This window comes from Oncorhynchus mykiss, chromosome 9 (genome assembly GCF_057628025.1).
Source record: "Oncorhynchus mykiss isolate SJ-2025 chromosome 9, ASM5762802v1, whole genome shotgun sequence".
Taxonomy (NCBI): domain Eukaryota; kingdom Metazoa; phylum Chordata; class Actinopteri; order Salmoniformes; family Salmonidae; genus Oncorhynchus; species Oncorhynchus mykiss.
Window position 1 is genome coordinate 48,864,899 of NC_143030.1, and position 18,829 is coordinate 48,883,727.

Consider the following 18,829-nt stretch of genomic DNA (forward strand, 5'->3'; position numbering starts at 1 on the left):
GCACTTTTATTTTCATGTCTGATCCAAACTCGTTAGTATTGTGAGAACATTGTATCATGAGGTCCCTGGCAATTCCCAGCACTAATAGGCATGCACACACAGACAGACGCACGCATTGCACACAGTTGCAATCGCGCATACAGACACCTCAACAGGCCTGGAACTATGTCTGGATATTTCTCTACATTATACGGGACGGTTGAAAACACCTTCTACAAAAAGAGATATATGTTCTCTCAATAAGAGACATATCGATTATTTACAAAAAAGGCTACAAGTCATGTCATGTTTCACCGGGTCCCCTAAAGAGACTGCACTCATCTCTAAATCGTGGCCCATAGGGGCCATACGTTCCAATGTCACCGCAAGACATCCTCCTAAAATAAATACTCCTGCCCTTCACTCTCCTTTCTCAAAAGGAGGAGAGGACCTGGTCGCCCACTCTCTCTGGGAAGAGAACAAGTCGCTCTAAAACCAATAAGCTTTTAACAGGCACCTGCAGCACAGAAAATAAACACCTTGTATTTGTTTTCTTTCTCTGTCCCCTTAAACACTTGACTCGAAGGATAGCTCGCACGCTGCCAGGATAAACAATTCTATTTATCCACTTTCATCATGTCCTAGGTCTTTTCTCTCATGCTTTTGCTCCCTCCCTCCCTCCCTCCCTCCCTACCGCTCTCTTCACAGCTACTTAAACAGGCCTTCATCATTCAAACACTCTACTCTCTCTCCCTCCCTCCCTCCCTCTCTATAGCTGAGGCAAACAGTTAGTTTGTTTAGCCAGCTGCACATACCCTTCCTAGCAAGACAACTTTGCCCTCTGCTCAGATAGACAGATAGATTTTTTCACGTCTCGCTCACTGGAGGGCTGACACGGACAAAGGCTCCTCCTCGAACTATAACATACGCCATTTAGCAGACATGTTTATCCAAAGCGACTTACAGCCATGCGCGCGTTAATGTTTACGTACGGGTGGCCCCAGCAGGAATCGAACCCATGGCGTTGCAAGCTCAACGCCTCACCGACTGAGCCACCGACTGAGCCGCAACGGCGTCTGCTCTATCAGGTGAGAACCTCCGAAAATATACATTGATTTGTTATACTCCGGTTTATATCATTCCAAATGTGACCGAACGCGACTCTTCAGACCTCAGGAAGGGTTACTTATCACCTCGAGGGAGGCCATGGTTCCACAAGCATCCTATTTTACACCAACACCACTCAGTAGTAGGCTGAGAACAGATAGAAACCTTGACGTTGAATGCACATTTTCCCCCCTGAGTTTCATTGTTCTTGTATTCTACTCTCCCTCTCCTGTATTCTACGTTGTCGACACCCTCAGTGAGATGAAAGGGGAGAAGAGGAGACACTTTGGGAGACGCACAGCCCACTGTCATCGACAGTGTCATGCATACACCCCGCTGGCCATGTGCCAGCCACCCAGCGCTGTCCCCAGGTACACCTGACACTGCACAGAGAGAGGAGAGAGAGGTCTACCTGGTGATCTGACCTCAGACACACCTAACACACATGATGCCCTCAAACAGTAGCACCACCATCCAGCTAAACACACTGCCCCCTCTCAAACCACTCTCTTCACACACGCACGCGCACACGCGCACACTTCGACAGAGGACCAGAGGAGAGGACAGAGGCAGATAGAGCTTGGCTTTGATGTTGGCGCCGTCTTTGAGTGTGCCGAACCCCTTTGAGTCTAGACCATCGACCAACCTCCTTGGCATTGTGACGGGGTAGGTAGCCAGTAACGGAACTAGAGCAGGGTTTCTTGATTCATTCCTGAGGGAATCCCTTGGTTGGGGTTGTACCTTTTCTACGGGACTTGGCGCCAGCTACTAGTGACTATGTAGCAGTGATGAGCATCCCCCCACACACACACACCTGACTGTTAACTGTGTCATAAAGGTTACATTTTTGATGTGAGAATCCAGTCCTGATCCCTAAAGTCAGGAGAGAGAGAGAGAAAGAAAGAAAAAAAGAACGAGTGAGAGAGAGAGAGAGAGAGAGAGAGAGAGAGTGACAGAGAGAGAAAGAAAGAAAAAAAGAATGAGAGAGAGAGAGAGAGAGAGAGAGAGAGAGAGAGACAGAGAGAGAAAGAAAGAAAAAAAGAATGAGTGAGAGAGAGAGAGAGAGAGAGAAAAAGAGACTTTCATCAGTTCCCCTAGTGATATTAGTTTCAAAGTGGGATTGGATGGGACGGGGTTAGGAGGACAGTGACCCCTGTACCACGGCTTTTGTTTTTTAAAAAGCTCCGTCTCTTTATCCATATGGCTGGCGAGGCGAAGGCCTCTGGGACCACAGGAAACCATAAAACCAGGGGCTTTTTTTTACGAGGATCAGACGTAGGATGTGTGTATCTCAAAGACGCCGCGCTAAAGGTGTGTCTTACACCCCGGGCAACAAGGGACACACACAAAGACATTCTCTCTCTTCCTCCTCATCCCCCAGTCGTACACACACACACACACACACACACACACACACACACACACACACGCACATCAAGGCTACACACACGGCATCTACCTGTTCGCTGCGGTCCCTCACAGATCCACTTAAAAGGATTGCCGCCGTATCAATTCTCGGCCGGCCATGTTTAGTTGTTTAGGACCGCTCTCCTCTCTCTGATGAGGACCAGACCGTGGAACATTTTCATCCCATTAGCCACATGTTGTTTCTAACATCTCTTCAAGAAAATGCTATTTCCCGAACCGCCGTAAAGCAGGCGCGTAAAGACAGTCTAGGCCTGCTGCTAATTTCCCAGCCTGAGCAGAGTAATCTATCGGGGAGATTAAGGTAAAGGAGTTATTCTTCACTATTTTATTAAGAGGCGCTTTAGGGGGCTGGAGAATCGGCTTTATTGCTCCTCGAGCAGCGTGCCATACAATACAAGACAAACATTTGCTGTTATTCCAGCAAACCGGTCTCAGATGTGCGGCTCGTTTCTGCAGAGGAACTTGGCATCAAAGACAAGGCTCTGAAAACAAAAATCTTCCCTGTTTCCACGGGTCCTGCCCCGAGCAGTGTCCGGTAGATAAATAGTGAGGTGTCAAAAAAGGAGGAACGAGAATCCCACACCTAGTTTTAATTAAACGCCAAAGTGCTGACAGTCACGTTGCCTTTAGAGAGAGAGAGAGAGAGAGAGAGAGAGAGAGAGAGAGAGAGAGAGAGAGAGAGAGAGAGAGAGAGAGAGAGAGAGAGAGAGAGAGAGAGAGAGAGAGGGGGGGGGGGGTACAGAGAGAGAGAGAGAGAGGTGATTCGAGAAAAAGAGAATATAGAAAGAGAAAAAAAGACCAAGTGTGAACGTGCCGTTTCAGGACATGCTGGATGTTTGTAAGATCTGCTTTGAGGTCAGGGGGAAGACTGTCAAGCTCAAGAGATATTGCTGTGCAGCATAACTCATCTTCAACGAGGGAACAGGAACATTCAGAAGGTTTCCAAGCCTCTGACACGTTTCTGTGTCATTTCCATAGTTGGTTCTCTTGAAATGGACCTACTAGAATACACAGAAATTGGCAGACATACTCAGGCACTTAACTCTTTTCAAAATAATCACAGGTTATGTGTGAGTGAACTAAATAGCAAGGAGTGGCCAATTGAGTGTGTGATTGTGTGTATAGAAAGGACTGACCTCTGACCTTTAAAATAGTACTGCAGCATGACTAGCTCATGCCAGACGAGTGTGAGATTTTAACATGTTTTCACGGCAGCTCGAAAGATGAGGGGAAAGAATTTGCAAGGCCAGCATAAAGCAACAAAAAAGAACAAAGAGGGAAAAATTGTAAAAGTAAACAGGTTTGTCTGGAGCTTGGGGGGGTTTGATAGACAAGCCGATCCTCGGGTCCAAAACATTTGTTTTGAATAACGTCATCATCCCAATTAAAAGTTTCATTGGCATCTCCCCGAAAAACCTCAGGAACTTGAACGAATGGTCAACGCAGTTCGAGGATGAGAGAAAACCACAGAAGTCGCCGTTTCAACCACTCGTAAAACACGATTCAGAAACTGGATCGGCCTTTTTTTTCAGCTAAAGGATGTGGGTTTACTTGATGAAGAGAAGGGCAGAGTGAAGAGACTTCTGATTTGCAAAAATCTCCTCATAACAGCCCACAGAAACAGTCTGTACTAGAGGATAACTTTATTATCATTTTTATTAACATGAATTGAGATTTTTACTGTTATTTTTTATACACTGTAAAAAAAAAAAGACTAGATGTCTCAACTCATTATTATTAAATAATTGCTTTCACAGACTTTTTAAGTTTACTCAACTTTTCAAAGTGTTACCTGAACTTACATTGTTTTAGTTAGCCCAGAAATGATGTGTTTTCTCAATTTGTCTCATGTTCATTCAACTAGAAAATATTATTTGGGCATCTTCACTAAAAAAGGATGTGGAACTAGTTCAACACAGAGCTTTTGTTTTGAACTTACATATTTGACACACGTTGACATACATGATTATGTTCATTTCTACAGTAATTATTAATCAACACGTCCTCACCTGGGATTTGAACTCACAACCTCTCCGTTCTTGCTGCTACGCCGCCATGTCTGTGTCGATGACTGATTTCACCCGTATTGCTACAATTTGCACTTCAAAGTAAATATCAGCTCTGTTAAAAATACACTCAAGTAAAAATAGGTCAGCAGGAAGATCGGAATGCAGTAAACCAAAAGGTTGTGAGTTCAAATCCCAGGCGAGGACATGATGAATAATAATTACTGTAGAAATGAACATGCACAATGTAATCATGCATGTCAACTTGTGTCAAATATCTAAGTTTAAAACATGTGTTCGTAACCAGCTGCATAGCCTATTTTTTATTTTTTAGTCAAGATGCCCAAATAATAGTTGAATGAACATATCAGATAAGTTCAGGAAACATGTTAAGTTCAGGTAACGCTTGAACCGAAAAGTTGAGTGAACTAAAAAAAAGTCTGTGGAACCAGTTACTTAATAATAATTTGTTGAAAAAAACGATCAAAACATTTACAGTGTAGCATTTATACTATTGAATACTATTTACTGTACATGCTTTTAGATTTGAATTCGATTCATGCCAAACACTGCACCACAGGTTCATGTTGAACCTGGTGAGATGACCAGCTAGGCCACGTATCCATGGCACGCAGCGGAATATCGTTGATTTGATTTGAAAACAAATCCTACCAGTAGATATTCATATGACTGTGGGGGAAAAAACCCATAGAGGGAAATTAGGGAAGGTGAATATCTTGTTAATATGACACCCAACTGTTTCCTGAATGATCTGTGGCTGGTTATCACCCTGCCGGGCCACACGGAGGGCAACGTATCAAAGAGAAGCAGTGTGTTGTGGGAGGACAGCTGTCTGTTTGTTTGGGACGAGAGTTAATGATTATCTCTGGGGGCCTCTGCTCTGCTCTTTGCTGCTCTGCTGGGTGTCAGCCGTGTGCTGCCTGACGCACTGGGCCCTGTGCTGCAACCTGCCTGCCCTCGCCTGCCTTTTGTCTAACAAGAAGATGCAAATGGTGGCCGTGCTAGCTGGCGGTTTGCCTTGGGGACTCCCAGGTGATGGCGTCACACAGAACAGGGTTTTAATAGAGCAATTTGTTTTCCGCCAAAACGCTGCCCGACCTTATCCCCGTCTCCTCCTCTCCTGCCGGCACAATGGAGCTATGAATTGGCTGAACTGCGCAGGGATTTTATTGATTTGGCCATTTAAAAGAGCTGTCTGTAATGGAACGCAAATAAGAACCAATTAGAGGAGCCGGGGGGAGGGGTTGCATGTGTGTGTTTGTGTGTGAGGCAGAGCGAGAGAGTTCGGAAAACCTCAATGCAGCAGTTATACATGAATACATGGCTTTAGCCAAACGAGAACATTGTTAGCATAATTAGCGTACCATTTAATACAGTTAAAAAAAATTCACAATGCAATACAATTAGCAAATGCGATGTAAATTACCTAAAATCGAAATACAGTCAACTGCTTATTGTTGCAAAAAAAACATTGGACAGAAACACTGTGTGTATTTGCACCTTAATCTGTTTTAGGAGTCAAATCATCTACTGTGTACTGAACGGTATTAGCAATAACTTGAGATGTTATCGCTACTTTAGCCCAGCCTAGCGTAGCCTAGTCTATGGAGAGGCAACAGCCCCGAGCCTAGCGTAGCCTAGCCTATGGAGAGGCAACAGCCCCGAGCCTATGGAGAGGTAACAGACTAGCGTAGCCTAGCCTATGGAGAGGCAACAGCCCCGAGCCTAGCATAGCCTAGCCTATGGAGAGGCAACAGCCCCGAGCCTATGGAGAGGTAACAGACTAGCGTAGCCTAGCCTATGGAGAGGCAACAGCCCCGAGCCTAGCGTAGCCTAGCCTATGGAGAGGCAACAGCCCCGAGCCTAGCGTAGCCTAGCCTATGGAGAGGCAACAGCCCCGAGCCTAGCGTAGCCTAGCCTATGGAGAGGCAACAGCCCCGAGCCTAGCGTAGCCTAGCCTATGGAGAGGCAACAGCCCCGAGCCTAGCGTAGCCTAGCCTATGGAGAGGCAACAGCCCCGAGCCTAGCGTAGCCTAGCCTATGGAGAGGCAACAGCCCCGAGCCTAGCATAGCCTAGCCTAGCCTATGGAGAGGCAACAGCCCCGAGCCTAGCATAGCCTAGCCTATGGAGGGCAATTGCCCCGAGCCTAGCATAGCCTAGCCTATGGAGAGGCAACAGCCCCGAGCCTAGCATAGCCTAGCCTATGGAGAGGCAACAGCCCCGAGCCTAGCATAGCCTAGCCTATGGAGAGGCAACAGCCCCGAGCCTAGCATAGCCTAGCCTATGGAGAGGCAACAGCCCCGAGCCTAGCATAGCCTAGCCTATGGAGAGGCAACAGCCCCGAGCCTAGCATAGCCTAGCCAAGCGTATGGCTGTATAGAGCTCCACCAGCGGGGGTAGAGGCCCTACTGAATGGACAGACTAAAGGAGTAGAGTAGTCAACACTCTTCCTCTGTGTATTCTTTTCTCACAAAGCAATGTTCTGTCTGTCGGGGGCAGTGGGAACTATGTGTGGGGGGAGGGGGGGGGCGCTCCTCGGGAGACCCTACAGAGTCCAGGCCAATGGTAATGGACCTCAGATACAAACTTTACAAACTCTCTCTCTCTCTCTCTCTCTGACCACCCCTGCCTCCCTAAACCCCGGCCCCTCAACCCCACTCCCCTGTCACCTACAGCCCCCAACCTTCACCCCTCCAACCCCTTCTTCTATCCCACCCACTCCTCCTCCTCCTCATCTCCCTTTCAACAAGAGCAGTTTGTCAGAGTCAGAAAGCAATTTGAAACCCAGATTAATGAGAGAGAGAGAGAGAGAGAGAGAGAGAGAGAGAGGGAATAGAGAGAGAGACGTCAGCCATCAAAGCCAGGGAGAAAAGAAGGCCAGGTGGTTGTGGGAATCCGGCCTTCTTTCTCTCTCCTCTTCAGGACTCTCTGGGTTCTGTGTGGTAATTAGCAGGCAGCAATGCAGCGGGGCCCGGGACCCGGCCGAGGTTCAGGATAGCCCCTCAGAGAGAGGACAATTTGCACTTCTACGGGAGCCGCCAGCAAGGGCACAAAGAGGAGGAAAAGGGAAACTATGGCATCTTTTATCGGGCCGGACAAAGACGCCGCATCTTTTCAAAGAGCTCCTGAGAGTCTCCCCCGCGTTCCTGCAGGAGGAGGAAAGGAGAAAAAAAAATAAGAGAAAAAAGCGAGAAAAGAATCCCAGAAGTCGACGTCAGAGAGAGAGAGAGAGAGAGAGAGAAAGAGAGACAAAAGAAGGAACGAGAGGATGCCAACGTGTGGGCATTGAAGTGGGACAGAAGGGTGAAGAGACATACCGTGACCCACTGAGTCCACCGAGACATCAGGAATCTACTTACCCCACACACACAGTCACACACAGTCACACACACCTTCTGGAGTGAACTGCTCAGGGTGTCTGATAAGGTGCCAGTCACAGCAACAGAAAGTTTCAAAGGAGTCAAAGTCAGCATGGGGTGTACAGTGTGTTACTTCCTGTTAATACAAAGAACATGGTGTCTAGGCACATTTCTCAACAGCAACACTTAGCATCTTTCCTGACAACTTCCAACACCTTGCAAACTGAATGAGTCAAAACTAATTTCCTAAGTTCACAAACACATTAAAATGAGTTGGCCTAATGCAATGCATTACTCTTACATTTGACCTCCCTCCCTCTTCCAGCCCATGCTCAACTCTGTTGAGAAACTGAGCCAGAGTGGAACCAAAATGGCCACCGAGTACCTTTGACATTATCACCCAATCTAAAGAGGTTTGACCTCCCACGTCCCAGGAAAGTGGAGGTTATCGTCATTACTTTTACCTATTACCCTACCCCCTTAGATTTTTTTTGTGAAGGCACTGGCTTTGAGTGTGCCTGCCCCCCAACCACTCACTCCCTCTCCGTTGAAGTGCAGCCAGGCGTCCATGGCAGGGAGGGTCAAAGGTCAGATGGGTCATGTGATAACCCTTTCCAGGCCTATATGAGGCTTAAAACCCCTTTAACCCAATGTCTTTCTCCCCTCTCTCTCTCTTTCTCTCTCTCTCTCTCTCTCTCTCTCTTCGCCTCTCCTTCTCTCTGCAGGGGACACAAAATGCCATTTGTTGTCCGTCACTCAGTAGCCCCGGGTTTCGCCCAGCCTCGGCGCTGAAAGCTCCATTCACACATCCTCTCACCCAGGGATGTTTTTGCAATTCAATATTTTCACACGCAGCCAGCCTCATCGTTACTTTGGAACCGGACACTGGGCAGGATGAGGCTGGGGGGCTCCGAAGCAGCACAGAGGAATCAGTGTCGGGTGGGAGAGAGGACGGGCACGGGGGAGATGAGGGGCTAATGGCTAATCTTGAAATGTTTTAGGGAACACCCAACACCCTGTGTGCAGACACACACCAACATCCTACTCATCGTTTCACAAACAATCTGACTCCAGGTTAATGATGAAGGTGGGGGGGAAAGGGGATATTTTCACCACGAATCAAATCACATTTTATTGGTTGAGTACGCATATTTTGCTGATGTTATTGCACGTACAGCAAAACGCTTATGTTTCTAGCTCCAACAGTGCAGTAATGCATAACAATGCATAACTATTCACACAAATCTAAAAAAAAAATAAAGAGAAAAAATATCAGAAATATCAGAAAAATCTATGTCAGAGTCCAGAATATAAATACACACTGAGTGTATAAAACATTAAAACAGCCTGAATTCTTCGGGGCATGAACTCTACAAGGTGTTGAAAACATTCCACAGTGATGCTGGCTCATATTGACTCCAATGCTTCCCACAGTTGTCAAGTTGGTGGGATGTCCTTTGGGTGGAGGACCATTCTTGATACACACGGAAAACTGTTGAGCATGAAAAACACAGCAGAGTTGCAGTTCTTGACACACTCAAACCGGTGCACCTGGCACCTACTACAAGACACTTACATCTTTTGCCTTGCCCATTCACCCTCTGAATGGCACACATACACAATATATGTCTCAATTGTCTCAAGGCTTAAAAATCCTTCTTTAACCCGTCTCCTCCCCTTCATCTACACACTGATGGAAGTGGATTTAACAGGTGACATCAATAAGGGATCATAGCTTTCACCAGGTCAGTCTATGTCATGGAAAGAGCAGGTGTTCTTAACGTTTTGTACACTGAGTTTATATGTATATTATGGTGTGAAATAGACGGTATGGACAGTATATGAATAGAGAAGGTGTGTATAGCAGTAGTTCTATAGGATGAGCCATTACTAGAATGCAGTATATACATATAAAGTGGGTAGAACATTATTAAAGTGACCAGTGTACATTGACTATGTACATAGGGCAGCTGTCTCTAAGGAGCAGAGTACCTGGTGGTAGCTGGCTCGTAACAGTGACTAAGGTTCAGGGCAGGGTATTGGGCGGGCGACGGCTAGTGGTGACTATTTAAAAGTTTGATGGCCTGGAGATAAAAGCTGTTTTTCAGTCTCTCGGTCCAAGCTTTGATGCACCTGTGCTGTCCTCCGCCTTCAAGATGGTAGCGGGGTGAACAGGCCGTGGCTCGGGTGGCTGAGGTCCTTGATGAATACACATTACTGCCTGGACAGCCTTTCATAATGGTAATAATAATCGGATGAATTACTTGAAGATCATAAGTATATATACAAAGAGAGAATAAATATTCTGTCTGTATTCACATGAGAATATATTCAGTGGGGGGGGGGGGGGGGGGGTATGATGTCAGTGTGTGGCCATCTAAAGCGGCTTGGCCCGAGGATCTGAAAGAGTCCATATCAAACCAAAGACTTGGATAACAAACTCATAATTGCAATAACAGAGAGATCTGCAACAATCATCCTAGGGTGTGAAAATGTAAACATGTATGTGTAGTCACACAAACTGCAAACAGGCAGATATAACGGTTACCACGTCAACGGGTAAAAGATCGGCATCGCGTTCGGCACATTTATGTCCTCACCCTCCCTTCACGCTTCTCACTGTCAATCGTGAATGATAATTCTTCCAGTTTTACCGGCGAAACGTCCATGCAGCTTCTGCATGCCAACCCTTTGATCTCAATCAGTCACATGGGAATATGCGTTTAGGTCTTCTTTCTTTCAAATGACGTAGGCTACAGTGAGCGGATCTCTGGAGCCGAAGGTGTTAACAAACTGCAGCATATGTTTGTTAGGTTTCAGTAAAAGCACATATTTTGCCCAGTAGCCTCGCGCTGTTGAGTTGTGTGGCCGCATGAGAAGAAAATGCCACCGTTCGCACAAATCATCCTAAAATCTCCGAAGAAATTAGGTGGTATTTGTCTTACAGTAACGTTATACTATGCTATTATATTCAGTTCTCTAGAATACTGTTTTCATTGTGTGATCTGGCAGACATGGACTCAGCTTTGATCTAACTTTATTAAAGGAGCACCATCCGCCAGAGTAGCTTGTTCTCGACGAGAGCAGAGGCCGTGCATAAAGTGGAGAATAAACACACATGGAAGAAGCTTCGTGCCTTTAGCCCCCCAGGAGGAAAGGTCCAGAAAAGTCCAATTCGCTGCCACTCTGTGTAAATACATAGGTAAATACCACACATTTTTGGTTGTGTGGCAATAAATCTGTATCTGAAGGTGGGACTGAGAAGTATCACCATAACAGAACCACATCAAGCACACATCTTTAGACATAAGAGCAGGAGGAGAAGCTAAGACCAAACGCAGTAATGATTTGTTAGTCATGCCGGCGTCTAAAGTGGCAGTGGAGGAAAATGGAGGTAGTCGGTTTTATATATTTTTCCAGCGAGCCGACTGTAGTTAATGAAGTTAAACAAACCAACAGCTCCCTCTCTCTCGGGAGTCTCCATAATCAACATGCCACCACCTGTAGAATTGTTTTAAATGAAAATAAATGGCGAGCCAGCCAGATGGGCTAATTGTGTTGCAAACAGGGGGGGGGGGGGGGGGGTGAAAGAGAAACATGCCATTGATATAATGAAGGCAATTTTCAGGGACAGACAGGAGTGGTTGAAGAGGAAGTAAAAGAAGCGGACCTTTCTTCTGAAAGGGGACCGATGCCCCTTCTCCTCTGCCCCTCACCCCAGCTCATCATTCACCCACCAGAAAGTTAAGTATGAAACAAATAGAGGTGCTGCCTGCTTCAGGCCTGGTGAAGTCTGCCTGTCGACCAAACGCCAGTGGATAATGATAATGACACCTCAATTACTGATGGAATCTCCACATTCACATTCCCCCCTCCTCTCCCGTTCGACAGCAAATTTGTCAAAAGCCCAATGATCGTCTGACAGCGTAATCGTCCGGACTGTCCTCACAAACATGAAAGGGGGGCTTTATCGTGGCAAGTCAAAGAACCTGATCTCAGAGAAGAAGGGAAAATAACTAGGGAATAGAAGAGAGGAGGGGGAAAAAAAGAGTCCCGGTTTGGCCCGAGCCCCTGAGACGTCCCATCCTAATCCACTCGTAATGAGACACTACATGCCCATCTTTGTGCTAATGACAACACAGAGGGAGAGAGGGAGGGAGGGAGAGAGGGAGGGGATATAAACACACAGGGGAGACCAGAGGGAGCCAATGCTTTGAAAGTGCCGTCCAATGAGTGGGGGGGGGGGGGGGGGGGACTTTAAAGCAGCACCGCATTGAACGCCTCTCCAAGAGAGAGGGACTCTGGGGAGGAGAGTCATTTTGTCTCCTTATCGTTGTCTCTACAAGATGAAGGGAAAATCAGGGTCTGGGGCACCAGTTTCTATCTGTAGACATACTCTTCTGATAGGGGAAGCAGAGAAGCAAACAGGGAGGGAGCAAGATGTAAGTCACTGAGTATTTACTGTACGTGGGAAAGTAACTGAAGCAAGCAAACACGTGTGTAATTACAATGATTTATCAAGACCATACGACACAGTGAACCTTACTACAAAAGTCCAATGCCAAGTACCGCAGTTGCTACCTTTACATTCACAGCAATAGAAATGTGGCTGTGGTCGATGTCGGCCACTGTATTGCAAAACACTGGCCTACCATATTCAACTTGAGCCCAAGTTGTGTGTCGAGTGTTTTCTGTCCCTTATTTGTGACGGAGGGAGTCTCTGCTGCAGGAGGACAGAGCTCAGTGCCATTTGAGTCTGGCAGGGTTGCGTCGAGCTCTAAGATAGAGAGTGTGTGTGTGTGTGTGTGTGTGTGTGTGTGTGTGTGTGTGTGTGTGTGTGTGTGTGTGTGTGTGTGTGTGTGTGTGTGTGTGTGTGTGTGTGTGCGTGCGTGCGCGCGTCAGGTCTTAAGGCTCCTAAAGAGACCAACTTGCAGGCTAACACCAGGAACCCACACTGTACAGACCCTACAAGATACCAGAGCAGAAAAACACTGGTAGAGAGAGAGGGAGATAAGAAAGACAGAACATGAGAGAGAGAGAGAGAGAGAGAGAGAGAGAGAGAGAGAGAGAGAGAGAGAGAGAGAGAGAGAGAGCTGGAGAAGGCTAAAACCAAACAAACCAGGATTAGGTCCAGATAAGACTAGTCACAATGGAGAGCAATCCCCAGGATATTACGATTTCTGTGAATCATATGAGTGCGGCTCAAACGCCTTAATTACCCAGTCAACATCCCCTCTGTTTTGCAAACAACAAAACACTGTCAAACAGCGGGGTTTTAATCACACCTATAGGCAGGTTTGGAGAGAATCATTCTGGTTGAATTCCGAAAAAGAAATTAGAAGGAAGCAGTTTTTTTTTTTACAGACAGGGTTGTGTTCATTAGGCACCAAACTGAAAAAATGGGGGAGGGACTACCTGCATTTGTCCAACAGGAAATGCTCGTTCTATCACAAAGCATTTGAAACGTTGTCTGTTGTGTGCCGTAATGGACAAGACCCAGGCCCTTTCTTAGTCTTTTTGGTTGTCTAGGTGATAAGTTTGACTGACTCTGCTAGACATAGCACAGCACCAGTTGGAATATGATACTCAGGCCGGGTCACACAGAAATGCCTTGAACTGGTGTAATGGCTTTTTCTTTTGCCCCCCTTCGCGAATGCATACCACTCTGCAGTATTCCTCCTGTCTATTTATATCACATCTCATCTTCGTCTAAAAATGAACAGGTCGCCACATCAGGGATGGGGGTTTGGGGTGAGGGGGGGGGGGGGGCAGATTGCTTGAAGAGAAAACATACAGAGAGGAGATATCTTTAACTCTCTCAGGCATGCAAGTCAAACTGCCAAGACATCGGGAGATTGCGGCGCTTTACAAAACATGTCGAATGAAGTCACATAGTGTTGAAGGGTGGTGGGCTGAGGAGATATTCTCCATGTGGATCTGCTGGGGCGCGCAGGGTGGGTGGAGCCACGGAAGGGTCCGACTGAGACGCCCGTCACACTGCGTTGACGTCGTCCACAGGTTATATACACTGGGTTGTGTTCATTATACAGCAAATAGGAAGACAACGAGCTGAAACAGGGAGGGACTACCTGGACTTGTCCAATAAGAAACACTTGTTGCAAAACGTTTTAGAGCGTGTGCTCTAACGAAAACGACCCTGTATATATGGCCAGCAGCGGTGTGCCGAGTCCACGTTGGATTATGAACAGTGTTACATTATGAGGCAGACCTGGTGGCAAGGTCAGTGCTTAGAGTACTGACTGGACTGCACTGCTCAAAAACTACAGCAGGCTTCAAAGACAGAAGGCTGCATCAGGTGTGCCTCTCATTCACACACACACACACACACACACACACACTTCCGACAGAGCCAACTCCCGCTGGCAGGGCGGCATTTACACTCAACCTTTCCACTTTGTCAAAGATTGGGGGTGACATGGCACGCTGGTCAGAATAATGTGTCCCGGTAAAATGTTTGCGTGAGAGAGTGTGTGCAGGAACGAGTGAGTGAGTGGGTGAATGAGTGAGTGACACACGCCACAGAGCTTCTTCTAACAACGTATATTTATGAACGAACCCCAGTCAAATTCATCCAGACCAGGAGTGAATGCCAAGTCCCATGGTCTTCAGTTTACAGAGAGAGGACCAGCTGCATAGGAGAGTCACCATGATTTCAGCATCAAACCTCCACTCAAACAAGTGACAACCAGGCAAAGATGGCTGGTTTGCAAATGTACTAAAGGTGACCATCTTATGAAACGGCAGCCATGTCTGTTCAGTTCTATGCTTTTCATGCTGCAAGTTCTTCTGTCCATCAAAAAAAAAACCTAGTGGAAGTATTTTGAGTTAGCGCCTAATCGTTCCTGTACCTGAGCAAGACTCTTGCGTCAGCCATTTTATGCGTGTAAGCCCAGGGTCTTGCATGGGGCCTGAGCGTTTTGCCAGAAATTTAACATAGCGCCCATTGTTGTTTTACAGTGTTTTGGAGCTGGTTTTATTAACTCTGTCAAAATATCAGAGGCTGTACTACAACAAGACATGGGTTCATGATACTACAGTCCATCTAAGGAAGTCACTAAAGAGAGAGCAATCCTATCGCGTAATAACTGCCTCCCCAAAATACCGATAGAGAACAAGGAGGCTATGGGAGCAACCAGACAATATGGTGCTCCATACATGAGCGACGATTCAATGTGACGCGAGAGAGCGAGATGGGCATTCGAACGTTTTCCTTTCACTTAAAATGCGTTTGAGTGAATACATAATTGGATGGTGTGCGCTAGATAAAAGGCTACCTCTCATGTCTATGATATAATGCTCATCTTTGGAAAAGCGGGGCAGCCGATAGTCAACATATTTACATAATTGTGATTCTAATGTGACCTTTCATTAGCCTACTGCGTTTCGTTCATTCTATATGACAATATTTCTTCGCACAACCATGTTTTATTTGAAATTATTTTGATATTATTTTCTGTTTTTGATAATTAATTGATCATTTCCGAAACAATAAATTGTTGGCCTGCATTCCATACGTTTCTGGATACAAGTAATGTAATAATCTTCAAAATATGAGTGGGCCTAATTGATAAGCATCCCTTTTGCTGACCTCTGACTTATGTCGGTTGCATGAGGCCGTGCGCGCGTGTCCCTTCAAAGCATGGCCTTCACCTGTGCAACCTCAAATGTTGACTTGTACACATTCAATTATCATTTCAGATCAGTGGATGAATTTAATGAAACGTTTACTTTTAGCATTACCGAATCTGCGGCCCAATTTAACATAACACACAAACAGACTGCATGTACACAGAAAATTAGACAAGTCAAATTATCATACGATTTTACAACAGGCCTATGACTCATTTTTAGAATCTACAATGTTTGTTAGGTTTTAGACACGAGGTAGGCTTGCTGTAGTAGCCTACCGGAGAAGTCACCTGTAATGTGCAACAATTGAATACTGCAATGACGGCATGTTGTCAGCACACAGCTGTTGTTTCAGACCAAATTGCAAACATTTGAACCATACGATAGGCCTTTTTTTAAAGTAGACCTACTGTCTAAGGAACTACTTTTTTTTAGTAAGCAAGCAATTTATCCCAGTGGAGGTCAATCGAGGAGGTAGCCTTTTCCTACAAAAAATGTAATGAACTGTATACTGATAAACCTCTACAGATTATGTATACCTTATACTGCCTCAAATAACAAGAGCGAGCAAAAAGACCGTTTAAAATGTTGAAAGAGTAATATGGCATTGGTTGTATTGTAATAGGCATACTGTGGGTTAATGGCGTATAGTTAGTTGCATAACGTAACCGTACAATAATAATAATAATAATAATAAAACGTGAATAATGATTATAATTATAATAGTTATAATAAATATGCATAATAATAATAAATTGTGCAATTTCGAAAGTTTAAAATAGGCCTATAATTTACGCAAAATAATATAAACAAACTAAACCACAGTCATCTAAATGACAGGCCACCTGGCTATGATAACAAGTACCATGTAAAACTAAACACATAAAAGTGTTTGCAAATATCACAACATATCCAAATATACATGGGGGGAAATATGGAGCCGTCACAGTATTTATTGATCAATGTGAGCTTATCCATTTCGACACCGCTCAGGGAGGCGATTCTGAGTGCCGAATCCCTGTGGATTTGAGAATTCTGGACCGGGTAAATCTGTATAAATCTACTTAAGTCCTTAAACCACGCCAGGTCCCTTTCGATTTAATCAGGCCTATGACAACTCTGTCGGATTCAAAAAGGTGCCACCACCACAGAGTACAGAACTGAATTTTAAGCTAATACTGTACTTCCATTATGCCCATAACCGTTTTTTTTGTGGGGGAAATGTAATAAGTGTAGCCTGCTATAAACCTAGTCTACATAACAGGTAGAGTGTGACAATTATCCCACGGTGTGTAAAGCCTCTGAAACTGCACACGTCTAGGCGTAAGGTGTTGTCAACTCGGACCCTGTTTTAAATATCACAAGGCCATATTCATATGATGATAATATTTCTTAGTTTCTAATGTGCTACACTGCAACAAGGCGAGCAGCGTTGGGCTCGCTATAAGGTCTCAAAGCTTAGCAAGACGTGAATAATTATTGTCGAGTGAGAGGTCTAGTCAAAGCCATGCCGGCATTTATTTTAATTAGCACTAGGATCAAGAGGCAATCAAGGCTACTTAGAGATCAAGGTCTATTTCAATTACTGAGAAAAATACATTCCTGAATTGATAACTATTCTCAATGAGTGCTAGGCCTACTTTCTCTTTGCAAAGGCTTGACAAATGTCTGCGTTTGACACCGACAATTATCAGCATACTATTCCTAATAACTTGGACCAAACATACAAGCACGGTTACAGAAAACGCTGCTTACAATGTAATTGTTTATTTCTGGTTCCAAAACACAATATTTAACTGTTGAAATCTTTACATGTTTTGTCCTCAATCAAACAATTTATTGATCATAATGCATAGAAAATGGAGGAGGCATACAACCAACGTATTAGGCTACTCGTTTACAGCAAGGTCATTTCACACTGCTAACATAATTGTTTGTTAAATAATCCCCACTGTGAAATAGAAACAACCTGGTCTTCTTTAGAAAAGCAACATGCATTAAATCGGGAATATGTGGATTTTGGATTAACAAAGGCCATAAACAAAGTTTTTCAGAAGCCTATGCTGAAGTTAAAATGAAGTTAAAATCAACTATTTCCTAAATCATTGTAAATATCGATACATAAGATCGTATGCTTTCGGATTCGTTAATAGTGACGAATTAAATGCATTATACATTTCACTGAACCCTTACTAGGTTCACTGCATTATTCGGCTCGTAGTTCTGCATCAGCAATGACCAACTGCTACATGTCCATAATCGAAACTCACCTTGAAATAATAGATAACACTCAGAACAAAAAATAAATCCGCGTTGGTGTTTTAAAATAGGCTTGTGCAACACACCTTATTGGTTGAACTTTTATGCAGAACATTTATAACACGTAAATTGATTCAATGCATAAATACAGAAAAAGTTAAGTCTATTCATGCATGCGTAATAAACAAATATAAGTTGGAAAGATAGCAGAAATCAAGCTATAGAATCATCCTTTCTACACAAACATATGCATGATGTTCACAAAAGTGAAAATGATTTGTCCGTGTGACGAGAGCAACAGTCCGTAAAGTAGCAGGGCCATTTCTTGCACAACAAGCATTAGGCCTATTGATTGTCATTCCCCGAAGGAGGAACAAAACACAATAGTAGTTCAACGGCCAGAGGGAAAAAACTGACTTCGTGGATGCAGTTTCTTCGAAGGTAAAACGGACTTGGATAAAATGCTGCACGAAAACAGCGATTTCTTTCAAATTTCACATCTTAACGTCTCCCACTTGTCGTGAATGAAGCTTGTGCGCACAACTCGGTCTCTATACTGAGCTCCCTCTGTAGCCATGAGCAGTGCTAGAGCGCCCACTATTTCAAAAACTAGGAATATTATTTCACAAGACTTGGAAGAACTTAATAAAAAAGTTACTATCCCTTTCGACAACTTTTTTGTTAACTTTCGGGTAACGATTCTTCGCCGTGTCTAACCTCCGAGAACAGAAAACAAAACTACTCCCCGGCGCAGTTTGTACGGTAATGTTTTTTCTCTCCCATATCTTTTATACAAAACCACCAGCAGTGTTTCTCAGCATATATGAAAGTTCTGACGTTGTGAACAAGCGAACACAAGGCTGCAACCGCGAAAAGGCTGGACACACGGACTAGGGTGTTTTATCGTTACTATTCACAAGAAGAGCGAAATTATCTACGAGGACAAAGACGCGTCCGACTAAGGAACTGACAAATGACAAGGACACATTGGTGACCGGCACGAGAGTTCGAGCCGCCGA

The 18,829-nt window shown here is 44.9% G+C and overlaps 1 protein-coding gene across 16 annotated transcripts in view; it reads right to left on the reverse strand.

Moving 5' to 3' along the window:
• Positions 1-18,829, reverse strand: part of prdm16 (PR domain containing 16) — a 233,898-nt gene that overhangs the window by 214,724 nt on the left and 345 nt on the right. The gene's annotated exons all lie outside the window — the stretch shown is intronic.